Consider the following 16,527-nt stretch of genomic DNA (forward strand, 5'->3'; position numbering starts at 1 on the left):
TTTACAAGCAACTCAGTATCAAAAAAACAAACAGCCCAATCCAAAAATGGGCATACGACCTAAATAGGCATTTCTCCAAAGAAGATACACAGATTGCCAACAAACACACGAAAAATAATTTTTAAAATATTTATATCCTCTGAACCTCAGCCACCTCTCCTGTATAGATAGATGTCCTTCATCCTGTGACAGAGGGAGGCCTCTGTAATAACTCAAAAGATTAACAAAGCAAACCTAAATGTCCCAAATCCATGATTTCATGAAAATTACCTTCGTGAGTTCTCTCTAATGGTATCAAATTTCAACCTCATAATTTCTAAAGGAAACCATGAAGAGAGACAACACTAACGAAAAGTAAAAACAGAAAAATTCTGTAAATCGGGGTCTCTCCACCCCAATCCTGGCATCACATACTTAACAACAGATTTTTTAATAGAAAGAAAAATTCTTTTTTTTTTTCCAACATTGTCTTTCTGTTCTTTTTTTCCAACAGAATTCAAGGCTCGTTCATTGCAAACCCTGCCTAGCCTTAAAGCAAGGTAAAAGTTTTTGATGTTTTTTTTCTGGTAAGTTAGGTGGAAATTCATGCTTAGGGATGATGCTTCAGGAGCCTTTGCAGTCCCAAAGGCGGGAAGTAGGGGCGAGAGTGGGGTGGGCTGCAGGGAGCAGGACCCCCGAGGAAGGTGCAGTCCAGGCGGGGGTCTCCTAGAAGTCACACACAAAGGACCTCCCGATACTGCTTTCCTCTGCTGTTCAGCCGCTCACAAGCTGAGGGACGAGTCCCAGCATCAGCGACCTGGGCGCCCAGAACTACGGAGAGGAAAGGGCAGGGGACAGCCGAGTCTGGAGAGAAGGTTGAGCTGGGTTTCGAAATGGCCAAGGGCCCTGGGCAGCGCTCGTGGTGAAGAGATGAGCGAACGCCCGCGAGGCAGCTGCCGTCTTGCTTGCTCAGGCATATTCCAAGCTCTAAATAATCACGCAGTGAGTGTTCATGAAACTCCCGCCACAGGGCTCGGCCCACGCTAGACGGTCACTGACACAGCTGTGGACAGAAGCCTCTGGGTGCTCAGCTCTGTGGAAACCCATGTGGGGCAGGGGACTCAAGAGCTCTGATTCAGTCCTCATCCCCTACATCTGCCCCAAAGGATGACTGGGGGAAGGCAGTCATTGACCTCCGCTGGTGAAAGTGGGTTGACACTATAGCTACAGAGAAAGCCCAAGGCCAGCTGGCTTACGCTGAGAAGCAGCAACGAAACCCCAGCTCTTCTGCGCAGGAAAGACACAGGCTACGATCTGAGGGCACAGTACTCTGCACGGGGCTCCCCCTCCACCTGGAGAGGCCAGCTCCCCACCCCCGCCCTCTACCGGCCCCTCCGTTCCGCGCTTCACGCTTCCAGAGGCTCAGCACCATGTATCTGCCAGGTCCACCCCTACTAAGGCAATCCCTAAGAGGGAGTGCTTTCCCGAGGGCCCTCCACCTCAGCTACTGATACCCACAGAGGAGCGAGCAACGTGGCACTGCAGGGGCCTGATGGTGAAGTGACCCTCTGGAAAGCTGTGATGGAGAACAGGGACCCTGGAGCCAGGGATCCACACCTGCCTGGGTGTGAATGGCAGCTGCTCCACCCAGCCAGCTGTGTGCCACAGGGCAGCCACTTAACCTTCTGCCTCGGTTTTCCCATCTGTGAAATGGGCACAGGAAGAGTTTCCGACGCCCGGGGCTGTGGAGAGGAGTAAGTGTACTAACTGGCGGGGCGCGCGTGGAGCAGAGCTTAGCACGCGGGGCTCGTGCAGCAAGGGCTGTGGATCTCTGTTATCCTTCATCCTGCGCCCACGAGCCACCAGGTGGAAAACTTAGTACATGCAGAACAAGGGGCGTGATTCCTGGTCAGCTTTATTCCAAACACAAGCACCTGTGCAATCTTTTATTCGTATCGCAGCTGAGTTTGTTTCCTGTTCTTTCCCGGGGCCCTGCGGGGAGCCTGGGGTCTGACCTGGGTCTGTCCCCGAGCAGTTCGGCTTGCCTCCCCCGAGTTCAGGTCTGGGCCTGGGGCTGCTCAGAGAGGCCCTGGATTCTCCTCACACCAGGCTGCTGAGAGACCAAACCCTCCACAAACCCCTTTGGGCAAGAAGTGTCCCACTCGTGCGTGTTTCTTTGCTGAGGCAGGGGGGATGGGAGGGGAGCAGATTCAGGTCAAGCGTTTCACGGGTCCCTCGTAAACGGGAAGGCCCCCCTCTTCCGCATGCGTGCCCAAGGTCCCCAGGCACGCGCCAGGCCCCTTCCCCGCTCTGAAGCGGCTGCAGGAGGAGGCCTGGGATCTCGGGACAGGGGCTCCTCCTTGCAACACCTCCGCATTGCCGACGGAGCAGGGAGGTGGTGTTTGGCCACGCAGGCCGGAGCCCCAGTCCCGCTTCCCGGGTGCTGAGGCCACAGCACAGCTCTGGCAGGCACCCCAGAAGCCCTGCAACGTCCCAGCCCGGGGCAGGCGTGTGACGGGGAGGGTGCTGGGCAAGTGTACATGAGCATGGAAATGACCCGAGCGGCCCTCCATGACCTTAAGTATAATTCCTGTGTTTGTCGACGGCTTTGATTTGTCAAAGTCCATCCACGGGGACCTGCATTATCTCCTTGGGTCCCCGTGGGCCGCTGGTGAGTGAGGTAGGACAGGCATTATCCCACCAGAAGGATAAGGACACTGAGCCCCAGGGGGTCTCCTGACGTGGCCTCGAGGCCTGGAGCAGGGCAAGGATTGACACTTGCCTAAAAAGCTCACCCTTCTCCACGAGTTCTTGCGCCCTGTGGTCACCTGACCTACGACCAGAGCATCCTGCCACCTGCCCCCGGGACCCCTTGCTAGTGCTGCATCCTGAGAACACAGCTGCTCTGCCCCAGCCCGCAGGCTGGCACTGACCCTCCCCCGGGTCCCCTAGAAGTGGCACAGATCTGCCTGGAACTCCCAGCAACGCTGAAGGGAGAACAGCTTTCTGGCTAGAGCAAGCCACCTCCTCCTCTCTTCCTCAACTCTTCGCCCCCAGCCTCAGACTGCGGCCCCTCTGCGCGCCCCGCCCCCCACCGCCGCAGCAGGGAACGCTGACCCCCGACAGGGAACAGGCCCGTCTCATGAAGGGCCACTGAACTTCTCACCTTCCCTCTACGGACAACGACAGCCAACACCGCCCACCCTCTTTTGTCCTCACCTGTGCGGACCTGGGGGAGGAGGTACAATTATCGCAAAGGTGCGGAAACCGAGGCACAGAGAAGTTAGGTGGCTCACCCAGGGTTACTCCACTCTAGCGCAAGAGCCAGGACTTCAGCTCGGACCACCTGACACCGAAGTCTAGGTTCTTTCTGCCGCCACAGTCTCTGCCCACTGACAGGCCGGGCATCTCCCCGCAGGCCTATCCCTGCCCATTGGGCCAGTTTCCACGAGATGGCTTCAGGGCCAAAAGCCCCTCCCGTCCCTCTGAATCACAGGTTCTTGCCCCAGTTAAAAGGCAGAGATCGCTGAGGAAGGACACGATGTAGGTCGGGGTGCTGGGTCACCCCTTTTGATCCTGAGCTCCTGGGTAAGCAGGGCCTGCGCCTCACACCCAGCGCCCTGCCATCAGGCCCCGCGGAAACCTTTCTCGAAGGTGGTGGTGTGTGCAGTGGGCAGACGAGCAGGGACAGACGTCGCTGCTTGGTTTGAAGCGGCTGCTGATTTTTTTCCGCTCTGCCTCAGGCAGCTCTGAGGCAAGAAGGACGACTGGAATGAGGAGGGTGGTGAGCCAGCAGGGACACAGAATGTTCTGGAAGGTTAGACTGTCCGGCACGGAGCCCTGGCCCATTCATCGGCCTTTGAAGGCACCCCCCAGAGCCTGTCACTCTAAGTGAAGCTGCGGTTGGCACCCAGAATGGCACACAGGCCTATTTTCCACGGTCCACAAGCCGGTGCCTTCCAACCGGTGACAGCCACCACCAGGGACAGGTCGAAGTCCGCGGGGACCGGGAAGCAGCCGCCGCCACCACAACCTCCCCGCAGGCCACAGCTCGGGGTTCCTAACCCGGCCCCTGTCTGGAGGTGGACCGGCCCCTGCTCCCCTCTGCTGCTGGTGTCCCTCGGGTGACCACCTTCTTTGCTGTCCCCCCACCCCACCCCCTGAACCTGCCAGCAGCAGGCTTCTCCTTGGCGACACGATGCCGTCTACATCCTTGGTGAAGCGCGACGGAGAGTTCCTGGGCTCGCAGGACCAGAGCATGCAGATGGAGTGGATCTGTGAAAGCCGGCAGGGTAAGGGACCCCACATCCGGCACCCACCTCGCAGCCGGGCTCCTGGGGGCTCGGGGAGATGTGTCCTTGCGGGCGTTCCATGGATGTGGAATATGGAGGCTGGAGTAGTCGCCATGAGGCTGATGATGCATACTGCTTCCTGTGCCACCCTAACCCTGGGACCCCCTTCCTCATCCCGGACCCCCCCCAGAGAAAAAGCATCAGCAAAGTGCTAAGACAAACAGCTTCTTCGATCTTCTCCTCGTCCCTTCATTAGTTTTCCTGTTCTTGTTCTACGTGAACACAGGCCCTACTTCCCTCGGGGACACAGGCCATTTCCTCCCCAGATTACAGGCTGGTTCCCTGCAGAGAGAGGCCATCTCCGAACGATCACATGGTGAAGGGACTGGGACCCACCCCAGACCCTCCATCTCAGGGTGCAGTCAAAGCCAGCCCTGGTTCGGAACGAGACAGGACCATCCACAGGGGGAACTTCTGCGGCCACAACTAGGAGACGCTCAAGAGACAGTTGGGCAAGATTGCACTGAGGATCTGAATCCTCTGCCCCGTGAAGCCCAAAGGTTCCTCGCCCTAGGGTCCTGGGGGTGCAACACCGAATGGCATTTCTCGCCATTGTTAATAATTTACACCCAGCCTTAGTGAGACTGATCCATCACAGATTCACACGTGCGTTTCACATCTGTAGTCATGGCAGCGGTAAATGAGATTCCCGACCGGCACCTCACTCCCCTGCCCCCATCCGTGCCTACTAAATTTTGTAGCTCAAATGTGGTTCAATGAAATTAGGAGCCAGAAGCCCTATGAGGGAGAATGGAGCGCCAGGGGCAGGCCCACACAAGCCAGGAGTTGCATGGTGCCGGCTGCCAGCACATGATGAGGAGTCTTTTACAGGCTAAATCGGTTCATGTGGGATTTTTATTAGTGTGTGTGCTCTGACGGAGCCCTGAGAACAGGAACCGTTTCAGAGTCAGTAAGCGTGACAGGTGGAAAAAAATCTGAGCGTTTATCTAAATATTCATAAGCAGGATTCTCGAAGTCATTTACTGGGTAATCGCCTGTAAAGTGCCAACGCTAAGCTTGAAAGGATGTGGGAGAGGAGAAAGAGATAGGAGAAGCCTGGGGTGTGGGAAGGGAGTCACCAGAGCCTGTTCATACCACTATGCGCCCACCTCCAGAGAGAGACCCTCCGGAAAGCACTGCTTCGTTTGCCGTGTTCATTCACCATCCTTTTGGTCCCCAAGCTTAATTTACACAGCCAGTCATGTCTGGATCTAATTTAGGTTTTAAGCGCTCTGCCTATCTGGTCTGTAGGGGCATGTTCTGTAGCTAAGTCTTTTCCAGTACTGAGTTCCTTAAAGCCAACGTGTATTTAGTGTTTACCAAAAGTCTAGCCACCCGCAGCAATACCTACTGATCAGATCCTGTGACGTTGGTGGCCTGGACCAAAGGTGTGGACAATTTGGAGCCACTAAAGCCAGGGTCAATGTCATACCCCAGGCTCCTGCAGAGACATGAGGGGATGGTGGCTACAGCAGAGATTGGAACACAAGGAAAAGTAAGCAACTCCCTAAAATTCGTGGGTTTTCTTTTCCCTATGGTTTACAATCAGTCTTTTGGAGAGTGTTCATAATAATTGGACAGAATTTGCTGGCAACAGGTAACTGACTGTGTCTGGACAGTGGAATGGGGCAAAGAGGCTCATTAAGAGACTCCTCTGGAAGAGTGAACAGTTGTAAGAGGAGGTAACCGGGGCGGGGGCAGTGGGGCAAGGGGAACCCAGGAAGCACGGAGCCCCAGGAAGGAGCTCAGAATCGAGGTAAGAGGAGGCAGAGGGCCCCTGCCGCGAAGAAAAACCAGTCCTCCTGCAGCTGGAGGACAGAACACTAAGGGTTCCCGAGCACAGTGGATGCAAAAGAGAACCTGCTTTTAGCCCAGGGCGGAAGCCACCCATCCACTTGTTGGAGAAACACAGTCAATCAAGGCAAAAGCAATTCAAAGTGCTGGCTGAGGGCCCCCAGGAGCGAGCGGAGGTGAGGGCTTTGGCAGTGCTGCTTCCCGGGGTCCAGGACTGTGCATCCCCAGCACCCGGTGCCTGTAAAGATGCAGATTCCCAGGCTTTCTTATCACGATCCCTGCCTCATCCTTAACAAGATCCCTGAGGATTCCGGGCACAGGAATGGTGGAGAACCAGAGAACCTCTAGGGTAGAACAGATTTCATGGGTACTAGTTGCCTATTTCTAAAGCATTTTTTATTACGGGACAATTCAACTCCAGTGCGGCAGAAACAGTATTTTACATGGACTCTACAAACAGCACTTTGAACCAAATATGGAGGTATAACACCCAGCTAAATAAATCCTTGAAACCTATTACTACAGAGAGTGGCAGGTTTGACATGAAACGAAGGCTAAAGGCACTGGAAATGTCTCGTGGCTCATGTGAGGAAGCAGGTGGAAGACCAGAAAGACTATTTATGGCCTCAGGTGTCTACCCAGCCAGGCACAGAGCAGGGTCTTCAACAAAGTGTACCAGAAATTCTAACACAGAGCATTATAACCCTGCTTGTAGAAATCCTCAAGACTTGGCATCCTGCACACAGTAAGCACCTATAAATATTTGTTACAGGGCTTCCCTGGTGGCGCGGTGGTTGGGAGTCCGCCTGCCGATGCAGGGGATGCGGGTTCGTGCCCCGGTCCGGGAAGATCCCACATGCCGCGGAGCGGCTGGGCCCGTGAGCCGTGGCCGCTGAGCCTGCGCGACCGGAGCCTGTGCTCCGCAACGGGAGAGGCCACAACAGTGAGAGGCCCGCGTAAGGCAAAAAAAAAAAAAAAAAAAAAAAATTGTTACATACTTGCGAAACTGCTGCTGAATCCTCATCTGACTCAAGATCAGCTATGGTGATGAGAAGGTATATCCCTCTCCCAAGAGACAGTCTTGGTTAGAAAGGAGCTGTGTACAGAAATATGTACGCATGGAGACACTATGTATAGAAACGTGGGTGAGGATAAACAGAGAGGGGCAAGTGCTATCAGTGGACTAGTTATTTCAAGTCACCTGGCCAGATGAAGAAGAGGGGTTGGAAAGCTCCCCAAAGTGCAAAGTAGTGTTTGCACAGAGTTCCTTTCAGTGGACTCAGATATTGAAAGATCACATGCAGAGGTTAAAAAAGATATGATTGTTACCTACGATAAAAGTAGGAAAATGTCTCGAACTTTGAGAAAAGTGTCAGGAGAGCTGAAGTCCAGGGTAAATGTATTCTTACCAAAAAGTAATAATAATAATACTGCAGGCAGGAACAAAAGAAGGGGGGGGCCCTTTTAAAGTATGATTTAGGCAAAAAGTAGATCAAGACACACAGAGCCACTGTTTAGTGCCTATTGAGGAACGATGCAAAGAAATTCATGTTCTTCCATTGCTGTTGAATTTTGACTTCTCTGTGAAAGAAGATGATCTTCAGATTGAAAAGGATACAGCAAAATTAGGCAAGAAATAGCAGACACAGAAGATTGGTGAGAAGATCAGAAAAGAATGGTAACCGCTGTGTCCTGACCGAGATAAAGTATACCCCAGAATATCTCCAGAGAGAGAATAGCTTAATCATGTTTATGGTTTTTGAAGAACTGGGGAAATGAGTCTGTGACCGATCTGGGGGCAAATACTGAGAACAAAATGACCACAAGGAACCAGCACAGGATCAGTAAGAACAGATCAAGTAATACGGGCTTTTAGGTCACTTTTTGACAAGGTTATTAGATCAGGGAAGTGTGGAATTTGGAGGCCCGAACTCCAAAACTCATTTCTTTTTCAAAGTCTTCCTCATGTTCCTATGGGCAACACAGACAAATGCCAGGTGGATGCTAGTGCAAGACAACGGCATGATCGCTACTGAATAACCATCCAGAGATACTGTTTAAGGATCAGAGTCAATCCAATGTCCAGTCAGGAGCCAGCGGGCTCTGTCCAGCCTGTATCCACAGACCCGGATACAGAGGTAGGAGGAATATTTATATCTGTACATGACTGGCAGCTGTTGGGCGATGACAATAATGTGATCAGATTCTAAAAGATCTTGACAGGCAGAAACACTGGATCGTGACTGGCTAAATAAAACAGAATGGTAATTTAGATTAGACCCTGCTCTTAGGCCCACAAAAACAGGATGGAGGAGGACAAGGGGGGAATGCCCCGTCTGCTGTAGATGATCTGCTCAACCACAGGCTCAATAAGTCAATGGTATGACTGGTGTGACTGCCAGAAGAGTTAATATAACCAAGAACAAATAAAAGGTTATGTAGAGGGAGATGGGTCCTGCTCTAGCCTGCACTGCAGAAGCAACCCTGGGGCCGCTGTTCACTTTGGGGGATCCCACCCTCTATGAGGGTTAGAGGCAGACTGGCCGGGGCTCGAGGAGAGGGTGGTGTTAGGCCAACCTGGAGACCACATCGTACAAAGCACTGCTGAAGCAAATGAGGGCGTGAAGTCTGGAAGACACGTGACTCTGAGACAGGATAACTGCCTTCAAATATCTGATGATCTGACACACAAAACCGAGACCTGACCTCTCCATCTGCACGGAGGGGCTAGAACAGGGCCAGCTCGAGGAAAATTAGTTAAGAAATAGACATGATTTCCCAACGGTCGGGGCCGTTTATGGTAGCATGCGGGTCCTTAGAAGTTGGAGAGCTCCCTGGCTGCGGAGGGCTCAGGCTCAGCTGATGTGCTGGCAGCACTGATGCTGCCCAGGTGGGGAGGCTTCTCATCACAGACCGAGCTCAAATCCTGCTGCTCCCATGAGAGGGGAGGGGGCAGCTCACCTCTGCTTCCTTGCCATGAGGAATGGAGAGAGATGGGGAGAGAGAGAGAGAGGGAGAGGGAGGGAGGGAGAGAGGGAGAGAGAGGGAGAGGGGGACAGGGGGAGAGGGGAAGGGGGAGAGGGGGAGGGGGAGGGGAAGAGGGGGAGGGGGAGGGGGAGAGGGGGGAAGGGGGAGAGAGGGAGAGAGAGAGTGTGTGTGTGTGTGTGCGCGCGCACACGCACGCATGTGTGTTTGGGAGCAGGGAGAAGGACAGGTAGGGGTGAGGGAGCAAAAAGGAGCAGGGATCACAAAATTCTAGAAAATATAAAACATGGGTAACCAAGAACTTTGCAAAAGTTCTCAAAAACCACAGTAGCCTCTCGTGGCATAACCCAGTGCATCTGTACTCGCCAGCCCCCCGTTATGCACCCCTCCGGGAGCTCTTGACAACAGAACACCAGAGATGCCCACTTCCTACAGCGACAGGCATACGCCATTATGAGTCTACACGGCCTTGAAGCCACTTGGCTCTATGGTTGCTGCAGCTCTTCCTCCTACCGAAGGAGGAATATCCCTAAGGTCTCCCCTCAACCCCAGCCATCCTCTCTGTCCTGGGACCAGAGAAGAAGGCCACAGAGGGCCCACCTTTCCCAACCGCTGTTCACTGAAGCCCAGAGTAAGTCAGCAGAGCTAAGCGGAGGAGGCTGGTAGGGGCAGCATCCAGCAGACGCCAGCAGACGCCAGCAGTGCCCTCCAACCCGTTTTCTCCTCTGTGGATCAGCCCTGAGCGCCGAGAAAGAACCTCAGACCCTAAGCTTCCAACATGAACCCCCTGGTTGAAATCGTTAATGGCCACCCTCTTCTGTCTTTTAACAGTACCTTTAAAATCAAAATCTCAAACAGAGGAAGAATCAACAACGATGCGAACCACCTTAAAGTCTGATTCACAAGGTATCATTTTAATTTTACACTTTTACGATGATTTTAAATGACTCGCGGAAGCTACGAATCCATCTATGAGACGGTTAAGAAGCACAGAATTAGCACATCCTGAGCCAAAGAGAGTCCTCTTTTGACCATTTTAGATTACGGTAGCCTTCATTAAGGCCAGTGGCCAAGGCATTATTTCTAGAACTTGGTGTCGGGGGTCAAGGCTCAGGGAAGAAACTTGGCCAAAGGGTAAAATGCTTTTAATTTTGAATTCAAATTGAGTTTTGAAAGGGGAGGAAATAATATTTACCACTGGAATTAGGAGGGAAGATAATGAATTATCCATACTCAGTTCATTCTGTGACATTTACTGTGCATCTACTGATATTTATTGTATACCTACTGTGTACTGGGCAGTAGTTTGTCCATCCTTATATGGACAAAGCCATCCTACCCTCTTGGAACTTAAACTCTAGTGGGAAAGATGAACTATGAACAAACGGAGGGGAATCAATGTGTGCTGAACGTAAGCTACAGGCCTCCAACGACTGACCATCATGGGAGCCTCTTACCCTACAATACGCAATCTCCACCCTGGTCTCCCCAGACATTTAGGGGTTAACAGTTCACCATACCACATCCTATTCATCATTTTTCCTATTTGTTTTCAGCCTTTGTTCCCACTGAAGAACTGCAAAAGGCAGGAAATGGTGAGAGTCCCACATAACCTATCCAAAGACCCCTGCTCCCCGCAGAGCAGCCGGGGCCGGGGATGGCGCCCCGGGCGGGTGGGTGGGTGGGTGCCTTGCTGGCCCAGCTGGTGCTGAGTCCTAGAGAGGGCCAAGGGACACGCTGGACACACTGTCCCTGAACCTGGATATGTGTCTCTGTTCTTAACTGAAGAAGGGAGCTAGAACGAGAAACAGAGAGAGGGTCTCGGGAGCGAGACAGAATGACTTGGGAACGGCCCAGAAGTCCATCTCTCTACTCAAGCTCTGTATAGGGACGCCCACATTTAAAGAGGGTCCAGCCTGTCAGCTGCTAGGTTCCCTGAAGTCTGGTCAGCAGGGCTTGACTGGGAGGCATGGGCCCCTCCAGACAGACTCATTTGATGGTGACTTGATAGGGAATGAATTAGAGCCCCTCAGATGGTACCCTTAAAGCCTGATTAAATTTTTATTAAGGAGGGGATAGTTGAATTCTGTGAGGGGGAAGGACAGGGGAGAAGCCTTTTGGCGGCAGAATCCCACCTGCACACATTACTCCACAAAAGCCCTGCGATTAACCAGACCCATCCTATTAGAAACAACGTAGGGCTGATGATCTACTTGCTGTCTGTCAGCGTGCGGGTGGGGGAAGAGGGGAGGAGCAGGGTTACCTACACAGGTGGCTTATCAAACTCCTTCCAACTCCAGACTATAAAATCTTCTTCATCTTATTTTATTTCCGGGGGGGGGGGTGCGGAGGTAGAGGTAGAGCCGTGCTGCTCAGACTTTAACGTGCAGAGCGGCCACCCGGGCATCTTGTTAAAATGCAGATCCTGATTCCGCGGATCTAAGACTCTGCATTTCTCACAAGCTCCTGGCAGCAGCTCGGGCTGCCGACCCATGAAGCACACGGAGTGGCTTTAGAACAGATTACAGATTTGTGCCCACAGCAGCTGCCAGACCGGCCCGTCATTTATCCTTGATTTAAGGACAACAAGGAATGCACTCCGTGCAGGGTGGAGGAGGTGAAAACAGGACCGAGTTTCACCTGTGTGCTCTTTGCTCAGAGGCGGAGTTAGTCGGCTACTGCATGTCCCCTCCCCTTCCTCGTTTATAACGCGGGGATCTGCCCTGCAGGGCAAATACACCAGACTCAAACATCTGCCCCAATTCAGGAAGTATGCTTCTGGCAAGAAAAAAGGTTACAGGAGAGCCACTGATTGGATGGGGGAGAATATAGATTTGTTCTTCATCAGTCCGGGACCAGCACACTCCACTTCAGGGAGTGCCGCGTGCCCGGCGTTCACCGCATTAGCGCTGGTCCCCTGAGCCACCCTGAAGATAAGCCTTATGGTCCCCATTACACAGATGAGGGGACCAGGGTGCGAGGGGACTGAGTGACAAGCTGGGAGGGGCCCGGGTCCTGGGTAACAGGGCCGCCACTTAGGAACCTGGCCTGACACCTGCCCCCTCCCCCAGTCCCCCCATAAAGCAACTCCAGGGGAAGATAATGATCTCACTAGAACAAAGGTAGAGGTTGACAGAAATCCCCAAAGGGAAAGTTAATTAGGAATAAAGCTCTCCCTTCTCATTCTTCCCCAGTTGTGGCTGTGTTCCTGCAGATTTACTGGGCGCCTCTTGACGCGCGCAGACAGTGCCTGTTGATGTTAATAAGGTTAATGATGATGTGGAACCGAGTGCCTCTGAACGCTGCTGCTCTGTATTCATTCACTCCTGCCAACACCCCTTCTTCCTTTGACAAACACCTACTTCTTTTTTTTCTCTCGAATTAACTATCTATGATTCAAGAAAGCTTACTAAAATACAGCGCTCAGAAATCATGGGGATTTGCTAAGCTATCAGGACCAGAGCCAGACTCCTCTACGTTAGGCCAGCACATCCTCAGAGACCCTTACAGGGAGGCTCTGCCACCCGGTCTCCCCAGACCCCTGTTCTACCAGTTCCTCCATTTCTCTCCAGTGACAACCAAACGGAGCTTCCTGAGGTTCTTGCCTGACTTCCCGAGGCAAGGGGGGAATTGTGGGGTTATCCCAACAAGAAGTTTTAAAACTTCTCTAGGCTGCATCCCTGGCAGACAGTCTGGGGACACACAGTGTTTGGGAATGAGCGGAAAGGGCCCGGTGCCTTTGCCAGCTCTGAGCATCCCAGCGGGGTGGTGAGTGCCTGGCGGGTGGAACTGGCGGGAAGGAACTGTGGGGGGACTCCCACCACACAGGGGCCCCCGAAAGGAGGCAGGTTTCCACCAGGAACAAGCCAAGGCTGGGGTAGGAGGTCTGCAGGCAGAGGGGCCCCTGGGCCTGGTGTCAGTACAGGCAGACGCAGCTAAGTGGAGTTCTCCATCCCTCCAGCGGCCCAAAGGAGTCAGCGTTTTCATTATTGAACCAAAGTTGGGAAGAAGTGCAAAAATAACGTGCGCGTATGGAGATCACAAAGGATGCCCCTTCTCTGCTCCCCGAGGCCCAACAGGGACACACATCAGACAGAATCAGTCGGCCCAGTGCCAACCCGGTGGATTTTCAGGGCTCTCGGGATGGCCCAGCGTGGAGGGGCTGGTGTCATCCTGAAGCTGACACAAAGGCCACCGTAATTTCCCCGGGGGCCCAATTACTGTGTGGGAGCCCTTCCCCGCAGCTCTGCCTCAGGAGCCACACCTTCCCGGGAGCAGGGACTCCAGGCCCAAGTTGTAATTATCAACTCCTCCATTCGGTCTGCACCCCGTCGACATTGGAGGTTTCCAGCCCTCTCCTGGCCCAGGGTCACCAGGCTGTGGCTGACCTTGAGAACAAAGGCATCTGCTATCTCTGAGAGATTTTTTTTTTTTTTTTTTAGCTCACTGGCTTGGCGATTCATCTCTTAGGCTTTGATTAGCAATTACAAACCATGTGCAATTCTGGAAATGGGCAATTTTTGACAAAATTGACGGGCGCTAGGGATATTTCTCAGGATTTCCAAGAGAAAAATCACACTCAGAATAGATCTCTCTCGGAATAAAATCTAAATTCCTTCCCACGGCCTACAAGGTCCTCTGTGAGCTGGCCCTGCCCCTCCCCATCTCCCTCCTCTCCAGGCATACTGTGCCTCTTCCAGTTTGTCAGATATGTCTACATGCTCCCACTCTCTCTTGCCTCAGGGCCTTTGCACCTCCTTTGCCCCCTGGAAGGGATGCTCTTCCCTAGCCATCTGCCTGCTCGCTCCCTTGCTTCATGCAGGACTCACTCAAATGTCACTTTGTCAGATGAACCTTCACTGGCCACCAGAAACACACACTCACTTTCTTAAGTCCGCCACTGAAACTGACCCTTTTATTCCGATTTTATTACTATCCCCAAGTCAAATTTTAAGTGATTTGATGAATTTATTTAAAGTCTTATTGATGACATGTGCATTTTTATTTAAAAGCGCAAGTGTAAATGCCATAAATCTATTTCTCTTTCTGTTTTTGTTCGTTTCTTGTTTTGTTTCCTTTTCCAAATGCCTCTCCTGTTGCTGTGCCTTCCAAAATTGAAAGCTGAGGAGTTTGACTCAAAAGAGAGCTTTTGGGATTGTATGTTAAGTGATCCCATTGGCACACTGGAAGCCGAAGACTTCAAAGCCAATGTAAGTTGGATAAAAACTGGAGAACACCTGGCTCTGAATGTCAGAGCAGAGTGGCCCAGGGCCAGCCAGACACTGCCTCTTGAGCCCTGGGATTCACAGCTTCACTACACTGTTAGCACAGCCGACGTGAGCTTTTCTTAAAACGGGCCTAGGTGTAAATGACACACATTAAACCAAAGAGGGTCAGAAGAAAGCCAAGTATGGCACCACAAGGCCCTGCTTTCAGTAATATGAATAAAAAACCCTCAACATTGATTCTGAAGGCAGCAAAGCTAAGAACAAATCACGTAAGCTACCTAGATACCTAGATATCAAGGCAAATCGTCCTTTGCAGAAACCCTATGTAAAAATGAAGTTGGAACTTCCCTGGTGGCGCAGTGGTTAAGAATCTATCTGCCAATGCAGGGGACACGGATTCAAGTCCTGGTCTGGGAAGATCTCACGTGCCGTGGAGCAACTAAGCCCATGAGCCACAACTACTGAGCCCATGAGCCACAACTACTGAGCCCACAAGCCACAACTACTGAGCCAGCATGCCTAGAGCCCGTGCTCCGCAACAACAAGAGAAGCCCGCGCACCGCAACTAGAGAGAGCCCATATGCGGCAGCGCAGACCCAACACAGCCAAAAAAAAAAAAAAAAATGGATTCTGGAAAGGTGGACTAAATGTAAGTTTCCCACTAAGTACAGCTTAAAACCCTATACATTATATATAAAACAAACACAAGAAGCTTCTAAAAGACGGAGAGAAGAAGGCAGACTGGCTAGGGACTTTGGGACCCAAGGAACGACATGGCGATGAGTTTTCTTTTTGCTTCATTTACCCCTGACTGGGTGCTGGAAAAGACAGCGACCAGAAACCCCAACAGGCACAAACAAAAGCCCCAAGAAAAGCCTGCTGTCTCCAACTAAAGGACCAGGCACGGGGCAGCCCAGCAGGACGGAAACTTTGGACAACAGCGTCTGCAGTGCAAACACCGCAACAAAGAGCAGTGGAGCATCTCCCCCAAATCTGAGTCCTGCTCCCACACTCTTCAGAGGGGCACAGAACCAGCCCTGGAAGTTTAATGGCTGTCCTTTCCCAGCTGTATCCAATAACCAGAGACACCACGGGAAGTCCCAATTGTTTGAATAAGCCTTACATCTACAGAATGTTGCACTGTCTTTACTGCACAATTTTTTTTTGCCTGCCTGTACAGGCTTGTGGCTCTAATTTCCTGTGTCAACTTACCTCTAAGACTTCCAGTGCATGTTGATTTTGGTTATACATCCTTTCCCCTACAACTAACAAACTTTCTCAGGACTGTAGGTATTAACTACAATCGCAAGAGTGAAAACTTGGGTCCCTGGAACTCAAGATTAAGCAGATACATTTTTCTAAACTTACAAAAGAAAAGGGGGGGAAAAAACCCTAGGCATTTATACAGTTTTTGCTTTTATTTTAATTGGAAAAATTCTCTGGTCTCAGTTACTATTTAGCCCTAAATTCCTTACTTCCCAGACATGCCCCTATACACGTTAATAAGAACTGCTTTTCAAATATTGAAATACCATGTCAAAGGGAGGAAAAAAGATTATTGAACTTTGATTCACCACGCTGGATTTACTGAGACAGGAAAGTAAGCTCAGGCATTTTAGAAAGATTTTTCAGCAAGAGTTGAAATGGAAAGGAATTGTTTTAATTAGACACTTACATTATTCGGAAACCTTCAGCGCGCCTGTCAACTGAGGTTCTGCTGTGTCTGGCGGAGCTGCAGCCACAGGCAGAGGGCACATCTCCCACGGAGCTGTGCAAGGTTCTGGATGAGACCAGACGCTGGGAGGGTTCCGTGTGACAGGCAGCCTGTGCAGGTGAGCCGTGGTCACAAGCACCGTTCCTTGCCATCTCAGGGGCTTTGCCCAGGTGACAAAGTAGGGCAAAGAGTTGGGGGATACTTTCCCCCTTGCTGTCTATACCACTCTGCTTCCAAGGCTCGGATGCTTGGGAGGATAATGAGGCAGCACCCGCGGCCCAGCTAGTGGCAATCTGCGGATAGGCAGCTGTCCAGCTTGGGAGGCACTGCTTCTCTAAGCAATGCCATAGGTGGCAGATGTGGACAAGTGGAGCCAGAGGGCAGGACAGAAGGAATGGAGTCAATGCCACATGGTACCCGCAGCTGGGAGGGGGAACACCGCAAACCACTGAGAGAGGCAGCTGAGGCCCTTGAA

General features: G+C 52.0%; 1 protein-coding gene across 1 annotated transcript in view; it reads left to right on the forward strand.

The window, feature by feature from the left end:
- ERICH6B (glutamate rich 6B) overlaps positions 1-16,527 on the forward strand; it is a 43,262-nt gene that overhangs the window by 5,278 nt on the left and 21,457 nt on the right. The gene's annotated exons all lie outside the window — the stretch shown is intronic.

Source organism: Kogia breviceps, chromosome 16 (assembly GCF_026419965.1).
Source record: "Kogia breviceps isolate mKogBre1 chromosome 16, mKogBre1 haplotype 1, whole genome shotgun sequence".
In the NCBI taxonomy this organism is placed as follows: Eukaryota; Metazoa; Chordata; class Mammalia; order Artiodactyla; family Physeteridae; genus Kogia; species Kogia breviceps.